Source organism: Balaenoptera physalus (assembly GCF_965194825.1).
Source record: "Balaenoptera physalus genome assembly, chromosome: 14".
In the NCBI taxonomy this organism is placed as follows: Eukaryota; Metazoa; Chordata; class Mammalia; order Artiodactyla; family Balaenopteridae; genus Balaenoptera; species Balaenoptera physalus.
In genome coordinates, this window is record NC_138893.1 from 63,165,522 (window position 1) to 63,182,822 (window position 17,301).

Sequence of the window (17,301 nt, forward strand, 5' to 3'; positions counted from 1 at the left end):
GCCATTATGTGAACACAAGGGTATCACTGATGTTGTGAAAAATGCATATTACAACAAAGAGAAGGCATTTTGATGCTTTCAAAAATGGAAATACTGTTTATTTGCCAAGTTGTGTTAAGTTGTGGAAAGTAGAATGACTATTATTACTTTTTTTTAAAAAAGTAATTTTTATTTAGCTAGAATTTTAGTTATTACTATGTGCATCCCTAAGCATTAAAAACAAAAGCACATTTCTCTTAGCATAGGAAATACTTTCCTTTGGAGAGCTAATTATATTGTGCTAGTACCTGTTTAATGTTAAGATATTATGGCTCCCGTCTTTCTAAGATATAAACTAGATATAACATTTGCATAAAACTCAAATAGTATTACATTATAAATTGTGTTTTAAAAAGAGGTTTTTACATAGAAAATACGCAAGAGAATTTTCCTTGAGTTTGTAGTTTTATAGTAGCAGATACAAGTGCATACTGTTCACCCTCAGGGTTTCAAACCCATGGTCCTTGTGGTAGATGAGCATATTTCAAAAGCTGATGACTCAGGAGTCATTATTTAATGTGAATCCCCTAGCTTCCCATAATATCTTGCAAGGTTAAGAGTCACAGGGTCTGAGATTATTATGGAGCTCTGTGAATTCAAGATAAGTAGTATGCTTCTCATTTGGGTAACACAAATAAGGGAAGTATTATTACCTAAATGTAGCTGTTTGGGCGCAAGGGTAAAGCTCTTCTTGACTGTGTATACTTGAGAGATGAAGATGTTTCTTAAAAATACAAACATTAATTGATTTCCTTTAACTTAGTAGCATATTTAATCTAAATTCTACATCTGAAATATACATCTAAAATAGTATATTCAATTAAATTCTACATCTAAAATATAATGGACAAAATGCGAAATGCCATCATATTGCAGTGAATGATTCCTATTAAACTCAGCCATGGTAACACTGACTTTCTTTTACCTGAGGGTGTTACAGAAAATTCCCATTGCCCCTGGCTTCTCATCCATGCCAGCCTCTTCCTAGACGAGTCAGCAGAAGAAAACAGTAAACTGACTTTTTAAAGCCACCCCTTAATTACAGATAGTCCTTGCTTTCTTTTGCTTACCCCCTTGAAAACCATTTTTAATACCTGCCAGCCAAGGCTATGCTTCTGAGACCTTCATTCTTTCTTTTCACCAATGCCATGGCTTGAAGGATCTGAACCCTCACATTGGTGCGTGTAGAGGTATCTTTGTATTTCTGTCATTTTAAATAGTCAGTGTCATGGAACAGAAAGAATAGAAGAACTAGAGTTTAAAAGACCTGTGTTCTAGTCCCAGCTCTATTATTTATAAGCTGTTTTACTTTGGGTAAGTTATTTGGAATAATAATTCAGTTAATAGAATGCTTTAGGTTGTCCCCATGTAGTTGTAAAGATAATGTTGCATTAAGTATTTTTAAATGATCTAAAATTTGGAAAACACTGAACAAATGCAAAATAAAGTAAGTATTCTCCCCAACCCTCTTGACTGATGATGCATCAGCCAAGTACCACCTGGGTAATACTACTTGTTTTTTAATTCAAGGTGACAGGCCTTTCTCTCAGGGCAAAAATAGTACAAATCCCACTCTTATATCACATAAAGCAAACTTATACAAAAAAAATTAATCCTCTTTTATAGATCTGTCATTACTGGGTTTATCCAGACTTTGGAGAAATTGCTCATATTATCAGTGTAGGAAGTCTTTGAACGCTGGAGGGTTTGAATGTAGAGGTGAGATTCTCACACCCTGGCTTTTCAGATCAAGTAAATTGCTTACCTTTGGTGGAGAAGAATAGCGCTGAGATATAATCAAGTTGCTGTTGCTTCGATCCTTTGAATTTCCATGAAGTAAAAAGTTAATCTTGCTCTGTGAATGTTTTCTTTCTAAAAAAAGAAAATTGTCAGCCTGGCACAGGTTGAGGCAGAACTGCGAGAAAGGTATGGTGTGCCTTCCGATTGGCTACCTTTTAGTAAGGTCCACAGACTCCTGGGTCCAAATTTCTGTAGGACACTAACGTGACCTTATGTGTTTCCCACAGTATTGAAATACTTGGGATTTCATCTTCTCGAGAAGTGCCAATCTGTCTCCTAAAGCGAGAATTGTTGTAATAAATCAGTTCATGCTAGTATGTGTTATTGATGGAAAATGGAGGACTCAGCCGGGTTCCTGGATTCCTTTCCAAGTAACCCAGATTTTTAAACCTATATCTTCCAAAGAATATACCTTACTCTGATAATTGAATCTCTTTGAGGGAATTGCAGGCACCATGGCAGGCACTGTGGGAGGTCATGAACTTTGGTCTCATCAGAGCTGTTTTCACTTTATCTCCTACACAAATCTTCCTGGATCCAGGGAATCTAATGGTAAACTGTGGCATCAACTATACTAACGTTTTATATTCATTTGAAAATAACTTTTATTGGGAGTAATGATTCTCCAGGATGCCTTTAAGTGGTTCTCAGCTAGATACAGTGTAATCAAAATCTTATAGGGAACTTTCAAATCACACATAATTTTCTCTCACCACCCTCCCAACAAGACCTTTATGTGCCCAGATGAGAATAGGAGTGGAGATTGGTGTAAGTACAAGTGTGCTTGCCAACATTCAGCACTCCCTCTCCCTCCTGTGAGGAGCTAGTTGAACTGAATTCCCAGGAAGATTTTCAATAGTACATAAGGGACTTCCCTGGTGGCACAGTGGTTAAGAATCCACCTGCCAATGCAGGGGACACGGGTTCGAGCCCTGGTCCAGGAAGATCCCACATGCAGCGAAGCAGCTAAGCCCATGCGCCACAACTACTGAGCCTGTGCTCTAGAGCCCACGAGCCACAACTACTGAGCCCACGTGCCACAACTACTGAAGCCCGCATGCCTAGAGCCCATGCTCCGCAACAAGAGAAGCCACTGCAATGAGAAGCCCGTGCACCACAACGAAGAGTAGCCCCCGCTCACCGCAACTAGAGAAAAGCCCATGCACAGCAACGAAGACCCAACGCAGCCAAAAATAAATAAATTTATTTAAAATAATAGTACATAAAAATTTTAAAACACATATACAGGTTGAACTGTTACAGCTAGGTAATACATTATTAAATAATGATTTTAATGATGGAAAAATATTTCCAACTTCCTACAAAACTGGTTATAGGAACTGAAATTTGGTTTGATAAAGTTTAGATAAAGGCCATCTAATGTTAGGAAATTTAAGAATAAATATCAATAGGCTTTTCAGTCTTTTCTGCAATGATTGCCGGCCCACACACAGTATGATGGGAAAAGGTTTTCAACTCGGAGTCAGAAGCCTTGGGTTTTAGGACCAACTGCTGCTTACCAGCTTTGTGACTACAAGCTCGCTACTTAAGTTCTCTGTGTCTGCATTTTCTTACCCATAACATCAGACAGTTGGAGAAGATGATTTCCAAAGCTCATGCAAGTTTCAGCATATAATAATATTAATATTAATATTAATGACCTCTGAATCATTCTCAGTCATATTATTAGAGGTAAAGAAGTATTAAGAAACAAACTGAGATATCTGTAGTTTCATCTTTTTGATGGTGGTGGTGGTGTTGTGACTACTATTTCAAAGACATTATAAGCTATCCAGGAAAATTAGCCATGGGAGTGGGAAGATGGGCTGTGGGTAGAAAAGTTAAAGGACAGATAATCAACTACTTAATAATTGACAAATACCTATGTTGCATTTTTAGGCATAAGTCAAGAAATAGATCCATTTCTAGGTAAATGTATTTTGCTACTACTGTCTTTAATCTTTTTTTTTTTTTTTTTTAATGCACCAAACTATTGTCCTAGCAAACCCATCTCCAAAATTGAATTTAGGGTTTACATAATTTCACAGAGTATAATATAAAAGGTAACTGTTGTCATGAAGTGCAGATTTGTGCCGCTTTGGGGGAAAAAAAAAATCAGATTTCCAACATATACGTGTGGCACTATTACAAAATGCTTCTTCAGATAAAGCTGGAAGCAGAATTTTTTAGTTATTAAGTTAGGATGCACTCTATTTCAGGTGTTTCATAAGCTAGGAATTGCATTGTCTATATTTACTGCTTTTACATATCTCTGGAGTTGGCCATAATTTCAAAAAAAAATTCTTTTAGCTCTTTTACACATAGCTCTCTTGGGATATATTTTGTATTTTAAAGTATTGCTAGAATATATATTTTGTAAAAAACTGCACAGAGGGCTTCCCTGGTGGCGCAGTGGTTGAGAGTCTGCCTGCCAATGCAGGGGACACAGGTTCGAGCCCTGGTCTGGGAAGATCCCACATACCGCGGAGCAACTAAACCCGTGAGCCACAACTACTGAGCCTGCGCGTCTGGAGCCTGTGCTCCGCAACAAGAGAGGCCACGATAGTGAGAGGCCCGTGCACCGTGATGAAGAGTGGTCCCCACTTGCCGCAACTAGAGGAAGCCCTCGCACAGAAACGAAGACCCAACACAGCCAAAAATAAATTAATTAATTAATTAAAAAAAAATCCTATGAGAACAAAGTTTAAAAAAAAAAAAAAACTGCACAGAAACAAATGATGTCTGGAATGACAAAAGAAATGTTTGGTCTACATTGCAGTATCTCAATTTTGGAGGCTATGATGGCTGTTCGTAAATTTAAAACTTTATCTGAGCCACCATTTATTATTTCAATCAATAGATACTAGAATTGAGGACTAATGAAATTTGTAAAGAAAATTCTGGGATTTGTTTTCCCTCTACATTTTATAAATCCTCATCAGATATTCAAGGAAGGCATAAAGTACTTAAGAGATTAAAACAGAATGGGGATGGGAAAGAAGAAGTTAGTATGAGATTTATCTTTTGAGTACAGAATGGTCTTAGTGAGGTTAGCTAGCTCAATGGTAAAATGCTTTTAAGAGCTAAGACTATCCAACAAAGAAAAGATACTGGAATATCATAAATCAGAAAGTTATGTAGCCCACACTGACTCTTTTTTTTTTAATTAATTTATTTTATTTTTAATATATTTTTGGCTGCGTTGGGTCTTTGTTGCTGCGCGCGGGCTTTCTCCAGTTGAGGTGAGCGGGGGCTGCTCTTCGTTGCGGTGCGCGGGCTTCTCATAGCGGTGGCTTCTCTTGTTGTGGAGCATGGGCTCTAGGGACATGGGCTGCAGTAGTTGTGGCATGTGGGCTCAGTAGTTGTGGTTCGCAGGCTCTAGAGCGCAGGCTCAGTAGTTGGGCGCACGGGCTTAGTTGCTCCACGGCCTGTGGGATCTTCCCGGACCAGGGCTCGAACCCGTGTCCCCTGCATTGGCAGGCAGATTCTTAACTACTGCACCTCCAGGGAAGCCCCACACTGACTCTTAATGTGTTGTACCTTGTCTTAAAATAATTGTAGACATCTTTAATGGACACAAGGAAAAAAAAATCTTTGGCCATCACAGGGATAAACAAAACTAGATTGAAGTACCAGTATATTTGGAGATCCTTCAACAAAAAAATAAATTTGTTCCAAGTGATTTCAATATTCATTAGAACAATGCTTCTCCCCATCATCTGGAAAGAAGTGCACAAAATACCTGGCTGTACAAAATGCATTTCTTATTCCTACATTAAACACACTGAATAGGAACCCTGTAGGTTGGGGCCTTGAAATCTCCCTTAATGATTCTTATACACACTCAAATTTTAGAATTACTGCATTAGAAACAGGGAACTGAACCAATTATCTTTTCTAGTCTCAGCTGTCTAGCATACTGCCTGTATATGAAATAAGGAAGTAATTACTGGGAGGCTACATGGTAGAAATGAAACTAAAATTAAATGTTTGAGTTAATCCAAAGTGTTTATATAAAATTATACATTTTTATTTGAATCATTTATAAATTACTCCCATTGATACTTCTGATTTCATATTGGGAGGATTCTTGCCCTCTGCATTATTTGTTCCTTTCAAAGGAAGATTTCGCATACTAAATAATCTTCAACCATCACATCCTATTGCTTTGACGCAAACCTTCTAATAAAAAAAAAAAAGAAAAAAAAAAGGAGGCATTATCTCTTATTAAGCCTATTTGGAAATGTATATCTTTTTCAATGTCAGTTTTCCCACTTTAGATCACTGGATGAATTTCCTATAGTGAATGATACATGACAAGCTGACTTCATGTATGATGACTTTGATAGCATTCCTTAGAGAAATAGGGGAGAAAATTTAAATTCTGTTGCGTCAGTCTGTTGCTGAAACTCGGCCTCTGTTCACCAGTGCCAAATAGAACTCGAAAATAGAGTTTTGGGTGAGGTAGAAAAGAGTCGCTTTTCTTGCTTTTCAAGTCAAAGGGGGCCACAGCAGGCTAATGCCCTTAAGACTGTGTCCCGCCCTGGAGGGGGTACAGAGGAGTCTTATAGTGTTCAAGGAGCAGGGCGTGATCAGCTCATGGACATTCTTCTGATTTGTTGGTGGTGAGATAATTGGGAGTCAACAACCTTCTGGTTCCAACCAGTCTGGGGTCTACATGCTTGTGGGCAGCATATAGTTAGCTTTTAAACCCAGGCTTCTCTGGCTCCATGACCCATGTCTTTTTTTAAAAATTAATTAATTTATTAATTTATATTTGGCTGCTTTGGGTCTTCATTGCTGCACACGGGCTTTTTCTAGTTGCAGTGAGCGGGCGCTACTCTTCCTTGTGGTGTGCGGGCTTCTCATTGCAGTGGCTTCTCTTGTTGCAGAGCATGGGGCCCTAGACACATGGGCTTCAGTAGTTGTGTCTCATGGGCTCAGTAGTTGTGGCTCACGGGCTCTAGAGCGCAGGCTCAGTAGTTGTGGCGCACGGGCTTAGTTGCTCCGCGGCATCTTAGTTGCCGCGTGGGATCTTAGTTTCTCCGTGGGATCTTCCCGGATCAGGGCTCAAACCTGTGTCCCCTGCATTGGCAGGCAGATTATTAACCACTGCGCCACCAGGGAAGTCACCCCCTGTCTTTTATATTTTTGCCTAACAAGAGATATATTGCGTTTGGTTTATTCTTCTTGGAGTATCTGTTAAAGATAAACTAAATATACAAAAAGTAAGTGGGAAAATTTCCATTTTTTCCACTTGTATTATATTCTCATATAACATTGTGATATAAGCTTCTGGAAGCAATTGAATTTGTAGTCTAACCTTATCATCTTTTCCTGATGATTTAAATTCAAAGGCAGAAAATTCAGATATAATTTAAATCTGAGTCCAAACCAAAGTTTCAGAAGTGTAGTGGAATTTTTTTTTTTTTTTTACTCTTCACACATTCATATTTATTTAGTGTTTTTGCAAGTGGATAGATGTTTATCATATGAAAGACTTTCAAATAAATCAGTGATAATTGCCAATTCTTGAATTTTAAAATGTTTTTCATTTATATTTTAAGCAGTTATTTATTTAAAAGAAATTGCAGTTGGCACGAAAACTATCTTAGTGCTGTAAAATTGTGTCTCAACAATTTTCTAAAGAAATGTTTTCATGAAGAAAAGGTCAGTTTAAAATACTATACAAGACAGTGATGACATGCATATTTCATGATGTACCTAAGAAGCTCATAAAATGAATGTGCAGATGGGAATATACAAATCTGAGATAAACCCTTTTAAAACATTGATGTTTGGTTGGTTGATTTTGAGAATGATATTATTAGTGACTAGGTACTAAATTTATTTAATATCCTATCTTGTTAATGTTTTAAAATAGTTATTTTATTCTTTATACCTTTTACCCCCAAATATAGATATTCTAGTATGATATATTGCTTTATATAAATTTAAAATCTCTTTCAGAAGACTTTTCTTTTTTTAGTTAAATGACTGTTTGGAACTCTATTACTTTTTTATCAAGAAAAATTGCTTGTCATAGAGCTGCTTCCGAGGGAGGTTATCATGCCCTAGGATTTATGGCAATACAATTTCAAACTGTAACATTCATGAAAAATCTGTCCTAATAGTGACCAAGCTATCCTGTGGTAACTTGTTGTTTTACTGTACAAATACCATAATGGTCTAAAAGAATTTACAAGTCTTCAAAGATTGCTTGATTTCTTTCTTGGGAGTAGTTGAAGTCAAAAGAAGATGCTGGCTCACCTTCATTTAGGTCCCTTGAGTTGAAGTTTAATTGGGTGCTTACCAAATGATAACTTTTCCCACTCTGAAAGGCCGTATTACATGGGCATTTTGAATTGTAAGACTGATGCCAAATTGAGATGATTTTGTGGATAAAAGAAGGACCTTCTCCTTTCATGTTGCTGAGGAGGTACATTTCTATACTTAATTCATTTCCATTCCTTGCTTTCTTTCCTTTCTCATTGCTACCCCCTATATTCTTTATTATTTGCTAAAAAAATTCTCTCGTTTTTTACTCCTTTCTTTGTTTTAGTTCAAACCCCAACTACACCCTTATTGTGGGACCTTCTGCAAGTTATACTACTTTTCTCAGCTGGTTTCCACAGGGAAACAAAAAGGAAGTAGTGAGTATCTATGTAATGAGTATCTATTTCAGTGGGTTGTGAGTAAAAAGCAAGGTGATTTTAGGTAAAACGTTTATTTACCTGGAGACTGAATTTCAGTTAACACTCAAACAAATGATACATATTATTTTCTAAGATATTCCTAAAAATAAAAGAACATATGTAAAATGTTATAGCTGTCTATTATATTTGTGAGGAAGAACCACAGTGTATTTATCTTGTAATGACACTTTGTTATTGTGACTGTCTAGAATTAGAGACAATTCAGAATATATGCCTTCTTGGCTAAGATGTCTGTTGCAGATAACTTAAGAGATAGCTACAAATGCAAAGGTAGTTTCTAGAATCAGAAAGATATTGAGGTAGTAATGGATGCCTGAAGACTATTTTCACTACTTCAAAAAACCCAGGATAAATTAATATGCCTTTTATCTTAAATAGGAAAGCAAATTAATGATTACTTAATAAACAACTTTTAGTGGTCCATAGGTTGAGGTGAGAGTAGACATGGTCTTAGTTGTTTGAAAACCCTGTGCTACAGAGGCCATCTTCCGTTTTAGGGAGGCTTTCCACTTGATAGTTTAGCAGAAGGACTTTAACTGTTTTAAAAATAAGCATTAGAATCATAATTCAGGGCTTCCCTGGTGGCGCAGTGGTTAAGAATCCGCCTGCCAATGCAGGGGACACGGGTTCGAGCCCTGGTCCGGGAAGATCCCACATGCCGCAGAGCAACTAAGCTCATGCGCCACAGCTACTGAGCCTGCGCTCTAGAGCCTGTGAGCCACAACTACTGAGCCCAAGTGCCACAACTACTGAAGCTCATGTGCCTAGAGCCCGTGCTCCACAACAAGAGAAGCCACCGCAATGAGAAGCCTGCGCACCGCAATGAAGAGTAGCCCCCGCTCGCCGCAACTAGAGAAAGCCCGCACACAGCAACGAAGACCCAACGCAGCCAAAAATAAATAAATAAAATAAATAAATTTATTAAAAAAAAAAAAAAAAAAAAAGAATCATAATTCAATGAATTTTTTAATTAGCTCATTCAATACGCCCAAAAGGGCAACTAGAATATCTTAGTTTAATTTTAAGTTAATTGATTTATAATTTGTACAACTTTGTTCTAGACTGATAAAATAATAGTCTAATTTGCACTGTACAAGATAGTGATGAGGACCTTTTTTGGGGCTACTGCTTGCCAGGCACTATTAGGTGATTTACATGTATAATCTTTCATCCTCACAGTAATGGGCATGGTATGCATTATTATGCCCATTTTAAAGAGGAAGCACTTGACATTCAGATTGGTTATAGAAAGTAACATACCCAGAAAGTATAAGAAATACTCTTCACTTTCCTTCCCAGAAAGCATCTTTCATATCCACAAAACAGGATGCCCATCTTGTGTGTTCACATAGCATTGTGTTCTGTCATTAGACTGACCTGTTTTTGCTTTTTTATATACTGCTTTTTTTTTTAAAAAAACAGTTTTAGGTTAACATCAAAATTAAGCAGAAGGTACAGAGATTTCCCCTGTACTTCCTGCCCCTACGCATGTACAGCTTCCTCCACTATCAAAGTCATACACCAGAGTGGTACATTTGTTACAATTGATGAACCCACATTGACACATCATTATCACCCAGAGTCCATAGTTTACCATTAGGGCTCATTCTTCGTGGTGAACATTCTATGGGTTGTGACAAAGGTATAATGACATGTATCCACCATTACAGTTTCATGTAGAATAGTTTCACTGACCTAAAAATCCTCTGTGCTCTATTCATCCCTCCCTACCCCCAGCCCCTGGCAATTTCTGATCCTTTCACTGTGTCCATAGTTTGCCTTTTCCAGAATATCATATAGTATGTAGCCTTTTTCAAATTGGCTTCTTTTACTTAGTAATATGCACTTAAGTCTCTTCCACTTCTTTTCCTGGTTTGATAGCCCATTTCTTTTTAGCACTGAATAATACTCTATTGTCTGGAGGTACAACAGATTATTTATACATTCACCTATTGAAGGATATCTTGGTTGCTTCCAATGACTGTTCTGTTTTGTTTGATTATGCATGCCTTTTCCTATAGTACACTGTATCTTTACAGCTAGGTCTGTGTTTTGCTCTCTAGGTATCCCCTGTCATGGTAGCCTGTCCATGGTAAAGGCTTAAAAACTATGACTTAGAATGCTCCAGGGATTGCCAAACTGAGGATATAGGAATTAACACCAGGCATGAAAGCCCACATTAGATCTTTTTAGGGGTCTCTGGTATGTTTCTGTGTGTGCTTCAGTAGCGACTTTGTAATGCTCTGACCTCACGTTCAAGACTGGCTGCCTGCAAAACTGTATGAGGATAGAGTTCATCACTATGAACTGACCACCAGCAGAAGCTGTTCCTGTTCTTGGTGTTGTATCTGGATGCTTCTAAGGCTGTAGAATCCAGATGTTCCAGTGCCTTACTTTGTATTGCTCAGACTATTTTAGCTTTCTACTTGGTAAAAGGAAAATTAATTTTTTTTTCATTTCTACAACACTGTATTTGAATTTCTCTTTTTCACACACATGCTCACAAAGCATAATCGAAAGCAAACAAAGAAACAAACAAACACACCCAGCAACTTTCTTTCGGGTATCATACTGTTATCCTCTGATTCTCATGGGGCACTTCCTTTGAGAATGCTCCCAGTAGAAATGCAGAGTTCAGCCCTGTGACTCTTTTTTTTTTTTTTTTTTTAAACAACAGAGATTTATTTTCTCACAGTTCTGGAGGTTAGAAGTCCAAGATCAAGGAGTCATCAGGTTTGGTTTCCTCTGAAGCCTTTTTCCTTGGACCCTTAGTCAGTTCAGGCTGACTCTGGGTAAATCACATATTCTCTTGTCTTTAATTCCTCATCAACAAAATAGGATTAGGTATTACATGTGTGGCCTACCTTTGGAGGTGTTCTGAAGATGACAAGAAAAATATATAAGGGAGCCCTGTGCAAAATGCAAAGCACAGGCAATGTAAGCTCTTAGTGAATGGTTAACGAGCATTTTAGTTATCTTGCGCTTATATTGTAGGTAATAATTTTCCAAATGCTTTTGCATCCATTTTCTCATATAATTGAGGGAAGTATAGCAGATTTTATTATTCCCATTCTACAGAAGAGGAAAATAAAGCTGTAAGAGCTTGAATGGTATGTCATGGTTGAAGAATCTTTTCAGTAATGTGTATTAGGTACTTCCCAGTGTATACTCATTACTCTGAAATTTATCTTGCTGAATATATTTGATTTCATCCATTTGTAATAAAGTTTTGATGCTAATAAGCTTGTTCTAATATATTTTAAAATATACGATAGTTATGTTTCAATGTAATCCTTTATTTCTGAAAAGTTACTTGTGAAATCAATTCTGTGCACACATTTTTAATTTATTTACTTTAAAAACTTGGTGCTGCATGCCCACTCCTTGGATCTCCCAGATGCTTCTTCTATTTCCCATTGCTACAGCTGAGAGAAGACTTTATCAATTCCTGTTGAATAAAATATGTAAAATATATTATCACCTTTATGAATTTTATAAAAGCAATCTGCTTATGTCTAGTTTTGGAGAGAGAAGAAAAAGGTATGTTTAATACCCATATTTGAAATGACTTTTATGGTAGGAGTGTATCTTTCTTAATACATACATTTAAAGTATGAAAATACATATTTTCATGCACACATTCATGCAAATATTATATAGCCAATAGTCTTAAGATACCAAGTAACTTATAAAATTGTTAGCAGCTTTTAATTATTCCTGGTCTTTTGATTGCCTTGAGGTATGTCACAAGTTTTCCAAATTAATCCATTATTGACCTGGTTTGGTAGACTGATTTTTACTTACCTAAATCACTCTGATAATAGACATTGTGCTTGGCTAAAGATTGTATGATATATTAATTAATGAAGAGGGAATTTTCTTCTAATAAATCTGGGGAGATCATTAAGCATATCTTTGGTTAGTTATTTACAGAAGGTCTTGCATTTCATTTGTAAACCAAATGGATAGCCTACTTCCCCACCTTATTTATGTGAGAGCAGTACCATGCTATAAAACTTTGCAACAGAGTAAGTGCAGACGTACAGCCTTTGAAAGGAATGCTTATCTCTCTAGAATTGCAGAATTTATTTTAAGATTCTGGAATTGTAGCAAGGCATTTTATTTACCTTAAAGACACTAGAAATAAGGAATGCCTTGTTGGATAGAGTGGTATTAACAATATTCATAATAATTACTGTGTTCTATGGAGAGAACAACTGTCACTAAAATTCAAAATTCTCCCCTTTCTGATATAATTTCCTCTCTCTTTTCAGGGCCAAATGCCCTCTTTGCTTTATAAAGAATTAAAAAAAAAAAAAAAAAAGACGTCTCAGTCATTCCAGTCATCAAATCTCAGTGTGTCTGCATGTGTGTTTATACTCGTGATCTCAAATATGAATGGTGTAGATGTGAAAAAGCCGTTGGTTACAAAGCTATTCTGTTATGTTGTCATTTTAAAAGAGGCTGTTTCTCCAAAGCTAAGAGTGAAATTATAGCAGGTGCAGTTTCAGGCCTCTACAATTATCTCAGATTACCCTTTCAATAAAATGTTGACTGCCTCGCAAAAACAGTCTTACTATGCTGACATTTGGAAGCAGACAGGCATTGCAAAATGTTCCATCATAACAGCAGTGGTTTGGGCCTCAGAAAATCTCTTTATATTGTTAATGGGAAATTATTGCTATTCTCACTTCATAAATATTCAGCCAGTACCTTCTAGTTCACCAGAACTTTATATTCCCCATTAGAAAACAAAGGCTGGTATAGGGACTCTTAAGTAATCACAGCTGGAATTAACACTCCTTCTCTCCACTGGAGGGGCAAGCAAAGCAGGAGAAAGAAAGTATGTTTCTGCCTGTCTATAAGAACTATTGCTTCTAAGAAAACTTGAGTAGTGGGAGGAGTTGGAAGTCCCTGTAATTCTATTCCATACACAAAATAAGAAAGTAGTTATATGTGAATATCTCACCACCAGTTACGTCTGCAACATTAGGCAAAGTACTTGTATATATTTTCTTATCATCAGAACCCCCTCCATGCACCTGTGTGCACGCACACACGCACGACTTAGTTCAGTACTGCCTCGGATGAAAAAAAAAATGACAAAAAGCTCATTGAAATCTTCAGGGACAGGCTCGTTTTATATATAGCCTTAAGAAGTATAAACTATGCAATAGCAACCAGCAGTTAGATGAAGAATTCTGTCAAATCAAATATTTAACCTCAGGAGACCCTGGCCTCCCATCCTCAACAAGAACTGCTTAACTTGAAGCAGCTGTAAAGAGAATATAAAAAACAAAGATAGAAGTGGGTTGCTTAAAAGCAAATCAGCTCCCTTTCTCTGCATACAGTGGTAATGATCGTGGAATACTTATCCCATGCCAAGCACGGTGCTTTACACATACTGACTTGTTTAATTCTCACAACAATGTATGAGGTAGGTACTCTTTTTAATCTAATTTTACCGATGAAGCTGAGCCACAAAGAGGTTAAGTGACTCGCCCATGTCCCACAGCTAGTAACTGACAGAGCTTGGCCTTGTATTCAGGTAGCTCCACTCCTGAGTCCTCACTCTTGACCCCCAGGCTACATTGCGTCTTATTGTATCATAGACTTTGCTGCCCTAAGTGGGGCCCTTGGACCAGCATCAGTAGTGTCACCTGGGCATTTGTTAGGTTAAATCTGAGGCCTCGCTCCAGACCTACGCAATCAGAATCAGCATTTTAACAAGGCCGCCAGGGGATTCTCATATACATTTACGTTTACAAAGTACTGATCTAAGACCCTTACTAATAGAAAATAATCTATTTGAGAAGAAAAACAAAATTAATATTCTACCCCAATTAAATTGCCCCCTGATTTTTCCCTGCAGGTTTTGGATATGTCAAAAAAGATTTCAAATGTTGAAGTAAGTTACTCTGTTTGTTCTTCCAATCACAAGTCTAGGCATGAAAGTATCTGTGCTCATTACTCTTTCTTAGACTAATGGCTCTTAAGTTGTGGTGCCTGGACCAGCAGTATCTATCAGCACCACCTGGGAATTATTATGTATGCAAATTCTTGGGGGCCTAACCAATACCTGTTGGGGGTGGAGCCCAGCAATCTGTATTTGAAAAACCCTCTAGGTGATTCAGTGCCCCTTAAGTTTGAGAATCGCTGCGTTAGTTCTTCTGAAATGTTGCCCGATTTGAGTGATGCTGTGAATTATACTTTGCTGCTGAGCCCTCCTTTAAAGGTATGGTTCCTTTGTTTTGCAAACGAGGCAGTTTATGAATGTGTAGAAAAGTCTGTGATGTGAGCTTTAGTCTCATCGAAAACAAGCCACAGTTCTAGAAGATAGGAGCATAGCTTCTTGCAAACAGATGAGGCGGCTGAATTAATCTTTGCCAAAGTGGCTAATTCTTTGGAAAGGGTTGGCTCTGGCATTTGCCCCCTTGTCATCTTGGTTAACTCTTTCTCCATCCCTTTTGACATTTCATTATACGTAATTGCTACTTTTAGCACTCTGCTTGTGAAAGGCTTGCTTTTGCTTGGTTGTCTGATGTGTTTTTCCTCCACGCTGGTTGGGGTTGACCTCTGACAGGCTTCTGACTTTGCTGTCTCCACAGCAATCATTGCCTTGGCTGCCGCGCAGAGTCTCTTAGTTGAGGCCTAATAAAGATGAAACGCACGCTTTGCGTGCAGGATGGCGTCCTTCAACTCTTCTTTCTCTCCCTGCCTGGTAATGCCATTGTGTCTGATGTGGAGATGAATAGCTTTCTTGGAAATTACCCCGGAATGCCGTTTCCCCTGTGGTACTTCGGTGCAGCCTCTGTATGTGGCGCTCCCATCGTATATTCAGCATCAGCTGCTGTGTGCGCTCGTGTTTTTAAACTGCAAGCATAGGTTGGTCATCTTTTTCAAAGTTAAAAAAAGTAAAACAAAAACGGAACAACTTATACCTGTCAGGAAGAATGAATGGTTTTATCATGGGACATTTCTAGAGAAATTGGAATGTTTCTTTACAATAAGTACCAGTCTATTTACATGTGGCATAAGTCCTGAAATGATTGTCGCTTTGCTGATTATTGGAGCAGCCTGATTGAACTGGGACTGTACCCCAGAGCTTGTAATTGTTTATGGGGGAGGGGATGTCTGCCTATCTACTTCAAGTAAGCTGCCCTTATAACACATGCTTAATTCTGGCGTTTATCTGGAAATACAATTACAGTATTGAACTTCCTTCCCTGGTGAAATAAGGAACAATTTCCTAAGTCTCGATCTGACTGGATAGTTTCATTAGCGTCAATTAGGCTGCCATTAATTTAGCTTTAAAAATGGTCACAGCTTTTGGAATAAAAAATTACCTTCTTGGGACTTCCCTGGTGGTGCAGTGGTTAGGAATCCGCCTGCCAGTGCAGGGGACACGGGTTTAATCCCTGGACAGGGAAGATCCCACGTGCCGTGGGGCAACTAAGCCTGCACGCCACAACTACTGAGCCTGCGTGCCTAGAGCCTGTGCTCTGCAACAAGAGAAGCCACCGCAATGAGAAGCCCATGTGCCGCAACTAGACTAAGCCCTCACACAGCAGCAAAGACACGACGCAGCCAAAAATAAATAAATAATTTTTAAAAAACGATAAAAAAAATACATTCTTTTATTTGTTTTTGCCTCTCATCTTTCTCTTTATTACTGAAAAGACAAGTATGTTACTGATGGGAAAAGGCTCACTTGTGACAGGAGAGTAATTAGTGTGAAGACCATGACTAATTAAAATAAACGTTCGTCTCATTTTTTAGAATCCAGGTTGCGCACTGGGGTTGTTATTCTTTCTTCCTTTTTAAGCCGCAAAATTGTAATTTGATTATTTGTATATAAAGAACATTTGGAATCATGTCAAGTCCTCATCAGAAATAGCTCCTTTATTTCTTCTTGGTATTTTTCATTAATGCCCTAAAAAATGTACTATGACAATAGGCGAGTGGTAAACCAGTGCATGAAATGAGAGGGGAAAAAACAGTGGTATTTTTGAGTATAAACTCCAGTCTTTAATTCTCAGTTTGTCCTTTGCATACGCAACTCTCCACTTCTACCCTGATATGGTTTTTTTCCTCTTTATTACTGTTTCCTGATTGGAAAATAAGAAAAGGAAAACAGTTGCATAAAAACATTGACCAGGGATGCTGAAAGAGCCAGCAAAGACAAAATCAAAAGGATAAAATTTACACCCTAAAACATATTTCTGGGTGCCTACTTAAATGAGGCTTGTAACAGATCCATGTCTATCTATTGTATTATTGATTTACAATGAAGGTTTCAAATTTGTTAGTAGATTTATTTGGCAATACTAGGCAGAAACAAGATACAAGGAACAATAAAGATTGAGGCTAGTTATGTTGATCTCCCAACTCCACATTTTAGATTGAGTTGGACTCCAGCCAAGGCCATTGTCAACCATGCTCAATGTCCGATACATGTTTGTATTTGAACAGACATAAATACACTCGTGCCATGTTTAAATGCATAAAGCCAAGTTGATGAGGACATCGTATGGTTAAGAAAGCACACACCGGCTACTTTTGTTAGTGATTGGGAGACATCTCAAGCAGCCAATATAGATAAATAGACCAATAGTTAGCCTAAGATGGTAACTCTGATTTATCTTAACGTAATAATGTATCTGTGGTTACACCGTTGTAGCATCTGGGTTAAGGAACTTAAGCTGTGCTGTCTCCATTTCTCGTGATTTACTACATACTTAAAGCA

At 37.8% G+C, this 17,301-nt stretch overlaps 1 protein-coding gene and 1 long non-coding RNA gene across 3 annotated transcripts in view; one reads left to right on the forward strand and one right to left on the reverse strand.

Annotated features, from left to right (window-relative positions):
- The window catches only part of LOC309642415, a 126,778-nt gene extending 117,659 nt beyond the window's left edge, over window positions 1-9,119 (reverse strand). Inside the window, exons 1-2 of the long non-coding RNA XR_014253177.1 lie at window positions 4,573-9,119; window positions 2,742-4,235 (exon numbers count right to left, since the gene is read on the reverse strand). This is a non-coding gene — a long non-coding RNA (uncharacterized lncRNA). The remainder of the gene's footprint in view (window positions 1-2,741; window positions 4,236-4,572) is intronic.
- Window positions 1-17,301, forward strand: part of PRKG1 (protein kinase cGMP-dependent 1) — a 1,231,494-nt gene that overhangs the window by 747,019 nt on the left and 467,174 nt on the right. The gene's annotated exons all lie outside the window — the stretch shown is intronic.